Genomic DNA, 13,263 nt, shown 5'->3' on the forward strand with positions numbered 1-13,263 from the left:
TTTTAGTTCATACTTGTAAAGCACACCCAGTAGTTGGTTCGGATCAGGGTCGGATTATGTTCACACCATAAACGAACCACTCATTAGTTCATTTGGGACCGTACCACCACCTCCAAAGGGTCTTGGTGTGGGTGTTTTGGTCCACACTCAAATCTGATTTCTGTCTTCAATCCTGCACAAATGAGGGGAAAACGAACTGAGTTCAATTTAAACTGACTAAACATCCTAAGTGAAAGTAAACAGTTCCACTAAAGACATACACGAGGAGACACAAATATTAGCAACATCATAAAATGTTTGAAAAGCTTGATTAAGACAAGAGGACAAAATAAAAGTGCTGATATAGAGAGTTACTTGGGAACTGGACACAGGTGAAACAAATTCAACACAGGTGAAACTGAAGAAGGTGGGAAGGAGGGAAAACTGACAAAGACAGGAAGTGAAACAACCAGCTGTGGTGCACGCTGTGGGGCACACTGAGGCGTGAACAACAGACCGTGTGCAGAGGATGCCCGGCATTGTTCATAATGTCCATCAGTTTCTTTAAGGTCCTCTTCTCTGCCATTGTCACCAGAGTGTCCAGCTTCATGCCGACCACAGAGCCCGCCTTCCTGATTAGTTTCTCCAGCCTGGATGAGTCCTTCTTTGCTGTGCTGCTCCCCCATTGAAATTGAAACAACTCTTAAGCTGAAACAGGCTGTTTTACAGCTGATCAAAAGTTTAGGACCGCATGCCTTTAAAAGGCCAAATCTGTGCAAAAATGTGGATTCATTGTAATTTTCTGTCAGGTAGTCAGACTGTCATGACGTTCTGATAGCAAAGGCAAAAAGCCATCCCTTTTTGAACATGGTTGGGTTGTTGAACTGCATACGCAGGAAGCAGGGTCTCTTGCAGTGCGCCATCAGTGCTGAGGTGGGACGTGGTCAGACAGTAACTTGGAATTTCTTAAATGATCCTGAGGGTTATTGAACAAAAAAGTCAAGTGGAAGACTCAAAAGAATTGCCCAGCACTGAGCCGGATCTACTTGACTGTCCAACGGCTGCTGGCTGTGTCCAGATGTTGCAGAGAGCATTCTTTATGACTGAGGTCTCTTGTCTGTGTGGTAACGAGTGGGTTTTCTAACAGGACAACGCTATAGTACACAATGCCCGAAGGACAAGGGACTTCTTCCAGGAGAATAACATCATTCTTTTGGACCATCCTGCATGTTCCGCTGATCTAAATCCAATTGAGAACCTTTGGGGATGGATGGCAAGTAAAGTTTAAAAAAATGGACATCCGTTCCAGACAGTAGATGCCCTTCGTGTGGACATCTTCACCACTTGGAGAAATGTTACTACTCACTTCATGGAAAGGCTTGCATCAAGCACACAGCAACTAATTTCTGAAGTTATCAACAGTGACGGTGGAGCCACTCATTTCTGAGAACTTTTATTTCTGTTTTTTTTTTTTTTGGGGGGGGTTACATTGTTTTGGAAGTGTGGTCCTAAACCTTTGATCAGCTACAATATGGGCTGTTTCAGTTTGAACATTGTTTTAAATAAATTGCATGCTCAAAGCAATGTTTTGTCTCTCTCCCATTTCTTCATGTTCTGTGTTGAAGCTCTACTTGGAACCTTGGTTAAGATCCAACCATGCAAAATGTGATTTTACCCCATTTTTCAAGTGGTCTTAAAGTTTTGATCAGGACTGTATATCCCTCTCATCCTTGCAGCTGTTAAAACAGTTTGTAGGAGATGGTAGAACTATGAAGATAAGCTTAGCTATATTGTAAAAATATCCTTATTTTGCACTGAAATGAACAAATAAATCTTAATAGAGATACAAGAAACACCTTTCATTAATGAATTGTGATTTACAGCTTGTCCTCAACATTGTCCTTTGTGCATGAAAGGGCTCCGGCTTTCCAGCCTACCACACTTTTGGCAGTTCAAATAAATAATATGTACTTTTATTCTTTCTTCTTAAGCAAATGAAAGCAAATTTGAATTTATTACAGAAACAGTAAATTTTTTCTTAATAACTCTGATGGTAACTACTGGAAAAACCAAAGTCTGAGCTTCATCAGCTCACAGGGATTACCTATACAAACAACAGTGATATTATCCTAAACTTTTGTCTTGTTTAATATGAGAATTCACTATGATAACCACATAAGGAAAGGAATATTGCCTCCACTTACAAAAATAAAAGGTTGCATATGTGCCTGAACATGATCGCATTACTGATATTGCCCTATAAATCCTTATCGGAGCTTTTGAAGGTGTCCAACCCTGTGGAAGTCATTAATTTCACAGTTTAATTCAGTGATTTAAAAACAAACACAGGTTGGGATGTGAGGATTAAGGTTCCACACTTCAATGCGATTATCAAAGTCAGGCATAAATGAAGAAAAAAAAAAAAAAAAAAAAAAAAAAAAAAATATATATATATATATATATATATATATATATATATATATATATATATATATATATATATATATATATATATATATACATACATACATACATACATACATACTTGTACATAAACAATGTATACTTACCCATTTGTCGACTTTTTGCACCAAATTTGGCATTTCACGAGTGCATCATTATTACGTTGTGATATTTTTATCTTTAAATCTCACTCCCACATGTTTCTGAACCATAAATGTTATGCACACTTTTAAGACCCTTATCAGATGAAGATGTTTAACAGTTTGCAGGCTTATCAGATCTCTGAAAACTCTAAAGCCCTTGATACAGCAAGATAATCTAATGCTAATCTCATGGTGTGCAAAATAGAAAGGTTGTTGTGAGAGTGTGTTTAATTTAATTTTTTCATGCACAGCACACTTTTTTGCAAAAAGCCTTCAAGAGTTTCCTTGAGTCACTGAGTGCATTTTCACCACCTTCAGAGAAAACGCCTCTGTTAAACTGCAATCAGCAAGCAGGTGATAATGATTATACTGATTACCTATAATTGGCAGCTTGTACCAGCAGCATTTTGTGGTATCTTCACTGGGTAATGTTAACCTTTTCTTACGCACGGCAACATTTCAGAGACATGTTATAGCATGTCGCCTGTTGCTCTCACTCCTCAGTGATGATCCTTACAGATGTAACAGCAGGGTTGGTTAGCATTAGCCTAGCCAAAAATGCTAACAAAGAGAAACAAATAGAGAAATAAAAACTTAATCCTCTTAAGCTTTCTTCTTTAAAAAGACTAATTTTATTTTCTTTTTGTCATCCAAACCTTGCAGTGTGTTCTGCTTTAGAGCGGTGGATAAATATAAATCAAACAGAGCAGGTGGAGGGGAGCGCTGCACAGCAAGAGCTGAGATGACCGTCAACTGTTGTTAATGTCACACAGATCCATGAGTAGAGAACCAGCTGTTTGAGCTTTTGGCTCAAAGGGATGACTTAAATGTGCAGATTTTTGTTTTATTTAACAGTTTAACAACAAATATACAGGCAGAATTTAATATGCAGAAAAAGGACAAGCACAACAGTTGCTCTCACTTACAACGAAATGTAAATTCTCTAATTTTGTGGTATATTCAATTTAATGGAGAGAGGCACAATACCAACCAAAAATCCTGAGGAAACACATTACATAAAAGTTATAAATTGATTTATATGTCATTGAGTGAAATATGACTTAGACCTTGGTGGAGATAGGAGGTGGGATGTGTTTAATATTACAGTTGACAGATGACAGGAGTAGTACCCAGTGTGGGCTTCTGCTGCTGTGTAGAGAGATGTTCTTCTGCATACCTTGGTTGGAATTTGGTTATTTGAGTTACAGCTCAAAGCAATCTGGTCATTCTCCTCTGAACTTTTAGACAACTGTATGTAAACCCTAGGGATGGTTGTGCAATAAATTCACAGTAGATCAGCAGTTTACTTAAACTAGCAGGTCAAGTGGTAACAACCATGAGACATTCAAAGTCGTTTTAATAACCTCTAATCATAATGTACATGCACTGAGTTGCTACCATCCAATGAGGTGATCTGATATTTCTTGTAATCAGCAGTTGACAGGCTAACCCAGGGGTGGGCAATCTCAGTCCACGAGGGCCGGTGTCCCTGCAGGTTTTAGATGTGTCCTCCAACCAACACAGCTGATTTAAATGGCTAAATTAGCTCCTCAACATGTCCTGGAGTTCTCCAGAGGCCTGGTAACAAACTAATCATGTGATTCAGGTGTGTTGACCCAAGGTGAGATCTAAAACCTGCAGGGACACCGGCCCTCGTGTCCCTGCAGGTTTTAGAGATTGCGCACCCCTGGGCTAACCTAGCAAAGTGTTTGGCGAGTGTAGAATAGAAGTACATGTAATACTGTTGGGAATAACACTGCTCATTGTGTGATTTTCTTCATGCCACCGTGGCACTCAGACATACAATAACAGTATATGAGTTACTCTGTGCTTGATAACTCACTGTTAAAAAATGAGAGAGTGTTGTCAAACCTTTGCAGTGCCTTAGCAATCTTTGAAAAACTTTTATTCTACATGGATCATGCAGTAGAATAAAAGTGGATCATTAGCTGACAAGCTGGCCACAAATCACCTGGCTTTGTTAGGACTTGAAGTGTTTTTGAACCCGATGGCTTCACAGTGGATACTCGATGCAGTACCTGGGGCTATGCTTACTGTTGATGACAAGTATACTGTATACCTCCTAACTGTAGGCTTTCTATGGTATTAAAGTGTCTCGCTTTTGATTTCAGCACATGTTAAATGCAGGAGACGTGTTCGTATGATTATTAATATTATTACGAGTCGCAAAGTCTAGTGCTTCATGCAGTGAAAGCCTTGTTTAAGGCCTTCGCCCAACACAATGAAGCATGATATCTTATTTTAAATCTTGAGCCAAAATTAATCAGGGAGAGATAATGATTAACAAGTGAGAGACTGATTACATTCTTGCCTAGTCATAACCCAACATTAATCATGATAATTTCCGTCACCCTGACACCTCGAGTGAGCGTGCCCTATTTTCTTTGATGCCATCAGGTTGTCATCAAAATCATATTAACTGGACCCCGGCTTCCTGCCTGATATGGAAATGTAGGCAGTTTATTTTATATCTCAGCCTTGTGATATCATTTAATACCCACAGCAAGCTTGTTCTCCTTTAATGGAAAGTCCCTAAATATTCACAGGACATTTATAAATAGAAAGACGTGTTGACTGTCGGAACAATAAAAGGGTTCGTGATCCTTTTTTGCAGTTGCAGACACAGGAGCTCAAGTGCATTTAATCAATGAAAATCAAAACAAAATAAAACAAAACTTCATGTTTTAATTGCATCAATTAAAGGTTAGCAAGTGGAGCTTGGAGCCGGACATAAAAGATATTTTTTACAATGATGCAGGAAATATGATCCATAATTATTATGATTGAAGGTACATATCTTCTTATAGCTTTCTATCTATTAACCTCAAATGCCAGCTTGCTGGTTTATAACACACACGCACACACACAGTTATGTTACCCCCATTCTTCCTTTAGAGGATCAGAGGTTTTTGTCGCTGTAGGTGTCAGCGATGAGTCACACTGGCAAATTACTGCATTTCAAACGGCTTTCAAATTACTTCCCTTCCAGTCGGGTGGTGCGCTGATAACTGATAACAGTTTTCACTTCAACAAGGAGTTTTGGAGGACTCATCCTTCCTTCTGTTTGTTTGCCTCAAGGTATAGCAGTGGTACAGCTTGTGCCTGTTTGCGTTTGGTCTAGACCAGCAACACACGCAGGCAAGCAGTGAGCTGATGGGAAATGACCGTGTTTCTTTCCCGATCAGTTAGGATTCACAAAGGAGGGGTTTTTTTTTACTTTATAATCTAAAATTTGTTGGCCCTGCAGCCGAAACAAAAAAATATCTGTTGTACTATCATAAATGAGATAAGAAAGACAATATTAAAGCTACAGTGGGTAGAAACCTAATGTTACAGCCAGACGGTTGGTGATCTGTGAAAAATGTTTCGCAACGAGATGACGAGGGGTTGCTGGCAGTTTAAAAAGAGTTTTATTGATTGCAAAGAAAATGCTACACCAAGAAACTCCTTGAGATTTCATCAGTCACTGAAGAGGTTGCTATGGTTGCCAATAGTTTGCATGGCTGACTTGTCTGTAAACACTCGCCATTTACTCTTTCAGCTGTAATGAAACTTGAAAAGGTGTGACACAAACTGGAAACAGTGAACGTTTGACTTCAAAGTAAACGTTGTAAAAATTTCGAAAGGCACAACTTTTACTGCAGTCAAGTTGGCAATCTTCTAGCAACTAAAGTAATCTCAAATAAGATTTTGGCTCAGCACTTTATACCCCTTAGTGACCAATTTCACACTAGCGACTGCTAGCATTTTTGAAAAACACACTTTTCTCTATCGACTGCTGGTTGCCAGGACATCAATGACCAAATTTAAAACTGTAAAATGACCGTAAAATTTAATCAATACTACATTTTAGTGTTACAGTTGGGTTGAGAAGTCAACACTTTAAATGGTCAAATAAGAAAAGCATCTTCACAATCAGTGACAACACTAACAAGGTCACTTAAAAATGAGCAGTCTAAACAAAACACGAGGAAAGTAAAGACACAAGCACCAGTCTGATAGCTGAAATGCACTTGGTGTATATATGTGTGTATATATGTGCAGTATTAGCAGAGATTATATCAGCATTTTTAAGTAAAGTTAAAAAAAAAAGAGCCAACATAGCTTTAGCTATGCCTTTCACCATTACTAGTAGCCTGAAGTCTAATGCTCTATTTTAATACCAATAGAATGAATAATGTAAAATCGTGCAAACAAACAAATAAACATCTACTGTTTACTAAGCTTCAGAATTCAGTAAAATGACAACTGCAATGGCATCTTTTTTTTCATGAATGTAAATGAGGAACTTCTATGCATCAATATAGCTACAGTAAAAAAATAAAAGCTGCATTTTTAACATTGCATTTTCTTGTTTGTATATTTAAACACAGTGTTTCATTGTTTGACTATTTTGGATCAATGCATAAGGATAAAATTGACCACATGTTATAGAGAAGTTCTGCAAAACTGCAACTTGCCTGCCTTTAAGACTTCAATTCGTGGCTTTGCCATCTGTGCTTTCTGGTGCAGTGATTACAAATGACGTGGATGCTAGCTATTACTCTAATAAAGTCTCAGGTTCTACTGTATTACATTAGAGGCATTTGGCTGCAGGCCGAGCATCTTGTCATCAGGCTTTGCATTGCCCTGTGTCTGCATGTGTTTTTGTCAGGGTTGGGTTCAATTCACTTTCAGTAGTGTGTTTGCTGATGCATGTGCCAGATGTCTACAGGGAAGAGGCGAAGAGATTGATGGCGAGCACTGATGTCGCGCGCTCCGATATGAGTCGCCTCATCAACCTCAAATTCATTGCCTGCTTCTGGCCTCCAACACCATCCGTCACTGACGCCACCAGTTTCTCAAAGGTTGCAATGCACATTTTACAGCTAATATTCAAGTGGGTAAATGATTTCTGGGTAGCAGACAGTGAGAGAGTAGGACAACAATCACCACAATACGCACACATTATTCACACAGAATCCACTTCCCGAGGGGTCCATGGAGTCCCACCATAACTCTTTTGAAAGGTCTAATAGGTATTTGGCATTCAGTGGCTGCTCGAACTATCATTAATATTGGTTTATAGATTCCAATATTACCCTTAACACATATTCATCAGGGTAGATGCGTTAACCTGTCATGGATTACTTATGGAAGGATGGTGTTCATTCACAGGGCTGCACAGTGTGAACAGAAAGACATTATTCTTTGCAGGGCTGACAGAACCGATTTAGGCACCTGGGAGGATAGATGCAATACAAATATTAGTAATATTTGATTTTTTAAAAAATCCTTTTAAGGTATTTTCTTAAAAGCCACTAACATGACCATATTGATTTTGCTGATTGCTCCATTTCTATTTTATTTATTTACTTTAATATCAGCGTGACATGTCATGTGACAACCAACATCCTTGAGTGCACCCAAATGCAGGACGCCAGAGGCAGATAAAAGTTCAAATATCCAAATCTTTAATACTAGGCTTAGGGCAATGGACATTAAGGCAGTCAGTGAGGCAAGTAAAAGAGGCAAGGGATGGCGAGGTCCAAAAAAACAAAGCAGCCCAGGAATCCAAAAGCACACCATGCATGAAACATTCTGAGTTAAAGGTCAGTAAAACAGTACAAAAAGATATAATAAAAAATAAACAGTCAAAAGAGAAGTGAAGAAAATTCCAGAAATACAAACTTAAGTAAGTCAAAGTTTTGGGTTTGAGGAGTAAGGAACTGGTGCAACTGGATAAAAGACAAATAGGAAGGAGTGCTAACAGAGAGACACAAATTTCACCTATGGGCAAATTAGAATCACCACAATTAACCTAACCCCACTAACTGCACATCTTTGAACTGTGAGAGGAAGCCAAAATATTCAAAGAGAACCCACGCAAACACGGGGAGAACATGCAAGCTCCTCACAGAAAGACCCAGCCAGATGGTACATTTGAACTCAGGACCGTCTTGCTGTGAGGCAACAGTGCTAATACTGATGCATTTTTTCCCAGCATGCATTAGCAGATAAAAAGCAGCATGACACAAGCTGACCAGAAACGTTGGATATTAGCTGCTGTGCCCACTTTGGAAAGGTAAATTCAAAGATGTGCATACTGTAAGAAAACGTAACGCTACAATTACATATGACTACATATGACTTCCTGCATAACATGTTTGCTATGTTGCATGTGCAGTCTCCACAAGCATTTCTGTAACAATGCAAAGGGAAAAGTTGCATCATGTATTACGATGACATTAAGTCTGCAATACGGCAAAAACCAGGCTTGACATCGGTGTTGTTTAACGCTCGTTAAAGCCGGATTTGGTTGTAATATCACCAATTAATCTGGAGGCTTTTGAGGGCTACCGATGGGACAGGGGTTTTAAAAAATTCCGCTGTCAGGCTCTTCTACCACGTTACTTTCCATATGTAAACACAGCTGCTTAGCTATAAAAGCCAACAATAACAATGCAGCATAACAGCAGTGTGTCACCCAGCCCCAGTAGAACAGATGTTGTTGTGCGACGCTGCGTTGAACCTTCTGACGCGAACGGTATTTGACTCACAGAGAACAACGTGGGAACGACAGGGAGTGATTCAGCTCGGTGGCTGGAAATGGCTGCTTTCTATGAAACTGGGCCATAAAGTGACAGCATCTACTTTCCGTATCCTGAGCACTGACAGAAAACTTTTGATCAATGGATGTAAAAGATTAACCTAATAATCCGCATTATTGTAAGAAGTGTCATCATATGAGTCTCCTGTGACTAAGACACGCAACATGCATATGCAGATATGTGTGTAGGTTAGCATAGCTCGCATAAAATGTTAACTTTAAAGCACATGTGAAAAAAACAAAAAGCCTCTGCCTCGATGAAACGGAAGATTATAGTGTGGGCGCCGGGGTCCTGCACACATCATCGAGTCCCAACTAAGCATTGTGTTGTAGGAACCTTATGGTGCAATTACTTGTCCTTCCCTCCCCTGACAAAATGGCGTGGGCAGAAAAGCTTCTGTTAATCAGGAGCTCTATTTTATCACTTCCAGGTAGAGACCCTTTGCTGTGCGAGGTAGCTGCATTAGCACACTTGCCGAAAGATCCCCAGCCAGCCATTACTATAATTGTGGCCATAATGTCAGCAAAACCTGGGGAATTCACCAATCCGTGTCTGCGACTGTTTGAAGCGTGTCGATTTTTCAGCTCTGCCTCGCAACCCTGCAGCTCTCCTCAGTCCAATACCAACAGTGGAAAGAAAAAGTTAATTAAATGGAACAAAAGGCCAGCCACGTGTTGTCATTGCCTCTTGTCTTAGCGGTTTGTACTGGGAACCATCAGTGACAGCACGCCCCAACCTCCTCCAAAGGTTCGTTTGTCTGTAATGTACATTACAGTAAGAGAGGGGCGAGTGTGTTTGTTTCCCTGCGTGTGTGTGTGTGTGTCTGTGCGAGCGAAAAAGACCACATAAATGGAACTATTACTGCGAGGTGTATGTGTGTGTTCTCCAGTGTGTGTATTCCATTAAATGCAAGCACGGTGTACCAGTGTTAAACTATGTGAGTGGCCAAGCAGGCGGTAGAGTGTGAGTCAGTGCGGGGGTGCGGACATGGAGTGAGGGTAAGGGGCCAACTAATGCTGAGTGGCAGTTGATAATGCCAGACCGTTATATCAGCATCTGCCCTCCGGCTCCATGCTTACCTCTCTGAGCCTGCTGCTGCCGTCAAGCATTTCAACAAAGACACACACACACAGACACACACACGCAGGCGCAACGACACGGCTGCCTTGCGAATGCTTCACATTCTGCAGCAAACAGTCGCTCGCGCAGAATCTAATCAAACAGAGGTTATGTGGTGCCTCAAGCCATTGTAACAAATTACATTTTCATTTGATGTGTGCATATCTCATCTGCAAACACAAAACATATTTCCACACAAAGATGAGTCAAACCTCACTTTAAAACAGAAACAAAGCTCCATTTTATTTTCCAGGTAGGCTGCGCGGGCTATGCGGTTGATGAAAGAGGTTTGTGAATTACCAGATTGAGTCCATCAGTTTCACTGATTTACTCATGCAGCGGGGATCTGATTTTCATCTAAGACACAGTCACGAAACACAATCTGGCTAAACTAATAACACACAAACACTTGTACTTTTCATGCCTTTAATGAATACACTGAGCAATAACTCTCGGTGCAGGCGGGAAAAGATAAGTGAACCTCTGTGCTAATGACTTCTGTCTGGAGTCAGATGTTTCAGTTAGGGAGATGGGATTGGAACTGTGTTTTTCTTGTTAATGAAGACACAAATTGTGATTACTGACAAACTCAAAAAAAAAGATAGGTTGGTGTGAGCGCATCTCAATTTCACCAACTTTTACAGGACATTAGAAAAATCATTATAGACTGCAGCAGCATTTTTTATGGCTGGATGTTCATCACAATAGAAATCTCACTTGGAGTGGGTAACATAGAATAAACAGACTAGGCAGCTGCTTGGGGCCTCCAAACACCCAAAGTGAGTGCATCTTTTTGTGCATGTGATATATTAATCATACAAGTAATCATACAGTAATCATACAAGAGAAAGGGAAATGTTTTAATAAATATGTTCACTGACTGACAAATTGTTGCTACTGGTTTAATCGTCTTCACTGTGAGAGCTGAGCTGGGGTCACGTTCACGCAAACTGTAAATGTTTGCAAGTAGATTGTAGCAAGTGTGTCTTGAAAAAGGATTTGTCCTTCTGAGGCTTAAAAGAAAATAAAAACAAAAAAGAGCGCAAAGAATAAAGGTCCATGAATAAAGGTCCATGTTAGGTGTTTATCATGAACTTTCACTAACAATAATGTTAAATGAGAAGCTCCAAACAAGCGTTCAGCTCAGGTGAGGTGTGGTGATGTTGATGGAAACCAGAAGCAAACTATTGTTAGCTCTCTAGTTAGTTAGATTCCATTCAAATTAATTAATATTGTCTGTTTTTACATTTGCATTTGTTATGTTAAAAAAAGAAAAATATTCAAGCCTATGTTAAATTCTTTGTGGTCGTTCTGCTCTTTAAATGGACTGATTCTTATAACGTGCTTTCCTGTTCTACCTGAGCGCTCAAAGTGCTTGATACAACATGTCTAACATTCACACACCAACGGATGCATCGGAGAGCAACTTAGGGGTTAGTATTTTGCCCAAGTATGTTTAGGATGCAGTCTGGAGCCTCCAGGGATTGAACCATCAACTTTAATATTAGCAGATGACCTGCTTTACCTTTCAACCCTATTGAACCTGCTTTTAACTTGTTTGTAAGTTCCACTGTCTCCTGGTTTATTGGACACCTTTTCAACACACACACAAATAATCAAGCGTGCTAGTATAGTTGATGTGGCCAACGGGTTTAGCTGGGGGTGGAGGCCCAAAATCAAATTCTGCCCAAGGCCCCATAAAACCATGGGCTGGCCCTGCATGTGAGGAAGCAAAGAAAGACTTGCTGCACAAATTTCATAAATTTCATAAAACACTGCACTTTATACCAGCACCAAAACCTCATCCCAACTGTGAGCATGGTGGTAGCATAATGATCTGGACCTTACTGACTGCCAGGTGTTTGCTACCTTAGGGAAAAAACTCAAAGTGTAACCAAACTGCTTGATATTGTTTTATATAACCTGACCAGAGATGTTTAATGAAGAGATGCTGGGAATATTCAGGAAGTGAAACAGGCTTCTTTTTTTTTTTTTAGTGACGAGTGATTCAAAAGCCCTACTCATAAGTCCCCCTAAGCACATGCAGGAAATGTCAGAGGTTTGGCAAGTTACTAAATTCAAGCGCTGACTTTATTTTTTCCAGCCTTCCCTGTGAGTAATTACTCAGTTAAAAAAAGACATGAAAAGTAAAAATGTTTGTGCTGTATTAGTTTAGATATCTGGAGGAGATCAGGACTAATTTCTGAGTAAGAGCAGAAAATTCAGCTAATTACAGGACTGAAGACTTTCAAGACTCTAAATAATATTTGCAATTCTCTGTCTGTAAAAATAACGAAGACATTTTGAATCAGGAAGCTCGATAATTGCTCGATAAAGTTGGCCACATGTGACATCTGCTGCTAATATCCAATTAACCTCAAAACATCAGTGAAAATACCAAACCCCTGTCTGTGATTAACTGAACGTACAGCGCGAGGATGAATCAGACACACATACAAAGAAAACACACCCATAAACACATGCACAAGCCTTAATGCAGTGAAAACCCAACCTGTACGAGGACTGACAGCTGAATTTAGTGGCGCACAAGGCCAGAGCAGGGGCTTGTCAGAGACAAATGAAGTGTATGGAAATGAGGTTGGCTTAACGTTGTGAATCAACTTGTTTCCACGTTATCCGGCACATAAATGCTAGTAATAGCAGTGCAGTGTCTTCCTTTACCTTCAAAACAACAGGAAAACTGAATGCCAGAAATAACTTTATATTTATCTGCCCTTGAGTCATTATGTACAAAAATGCCCCATTACGGCAGACCTTGGGAATGACTGGTTGACAGTGGAAGTGGAAGCTGTTTCTGTAATAAATAAAGTCGAATGGAAGCTGGAAAAAAAGAACAAACATTTCCTCTACCACCTGGAGTTGTTTACCCTAACAGAGCTTTGATTCTTATCCTCATGTTTCAGGCAGAGGTAGTGAGGTTTAAACCT

This window comes from Aulonocara sp. 'chitande type north' Nkhata Bay, linkage group LG10, assembly GCF_057382095.1.
Source record: "Aulonocara sp. 'chitande type north' Nkhata Bay isolate Kocher_YH1m ecotype deep benthic linkage group LG10, A_spYH_male_GT1.1, whole genome shotgun sequence".
NCBI lineage: Eukaryota > Metazoa > Chordata > Actinopteri > Cichliformes > Cichlidae > Aulonocara > Aulonocara sp. 'chitande type north' Nkhata Bay.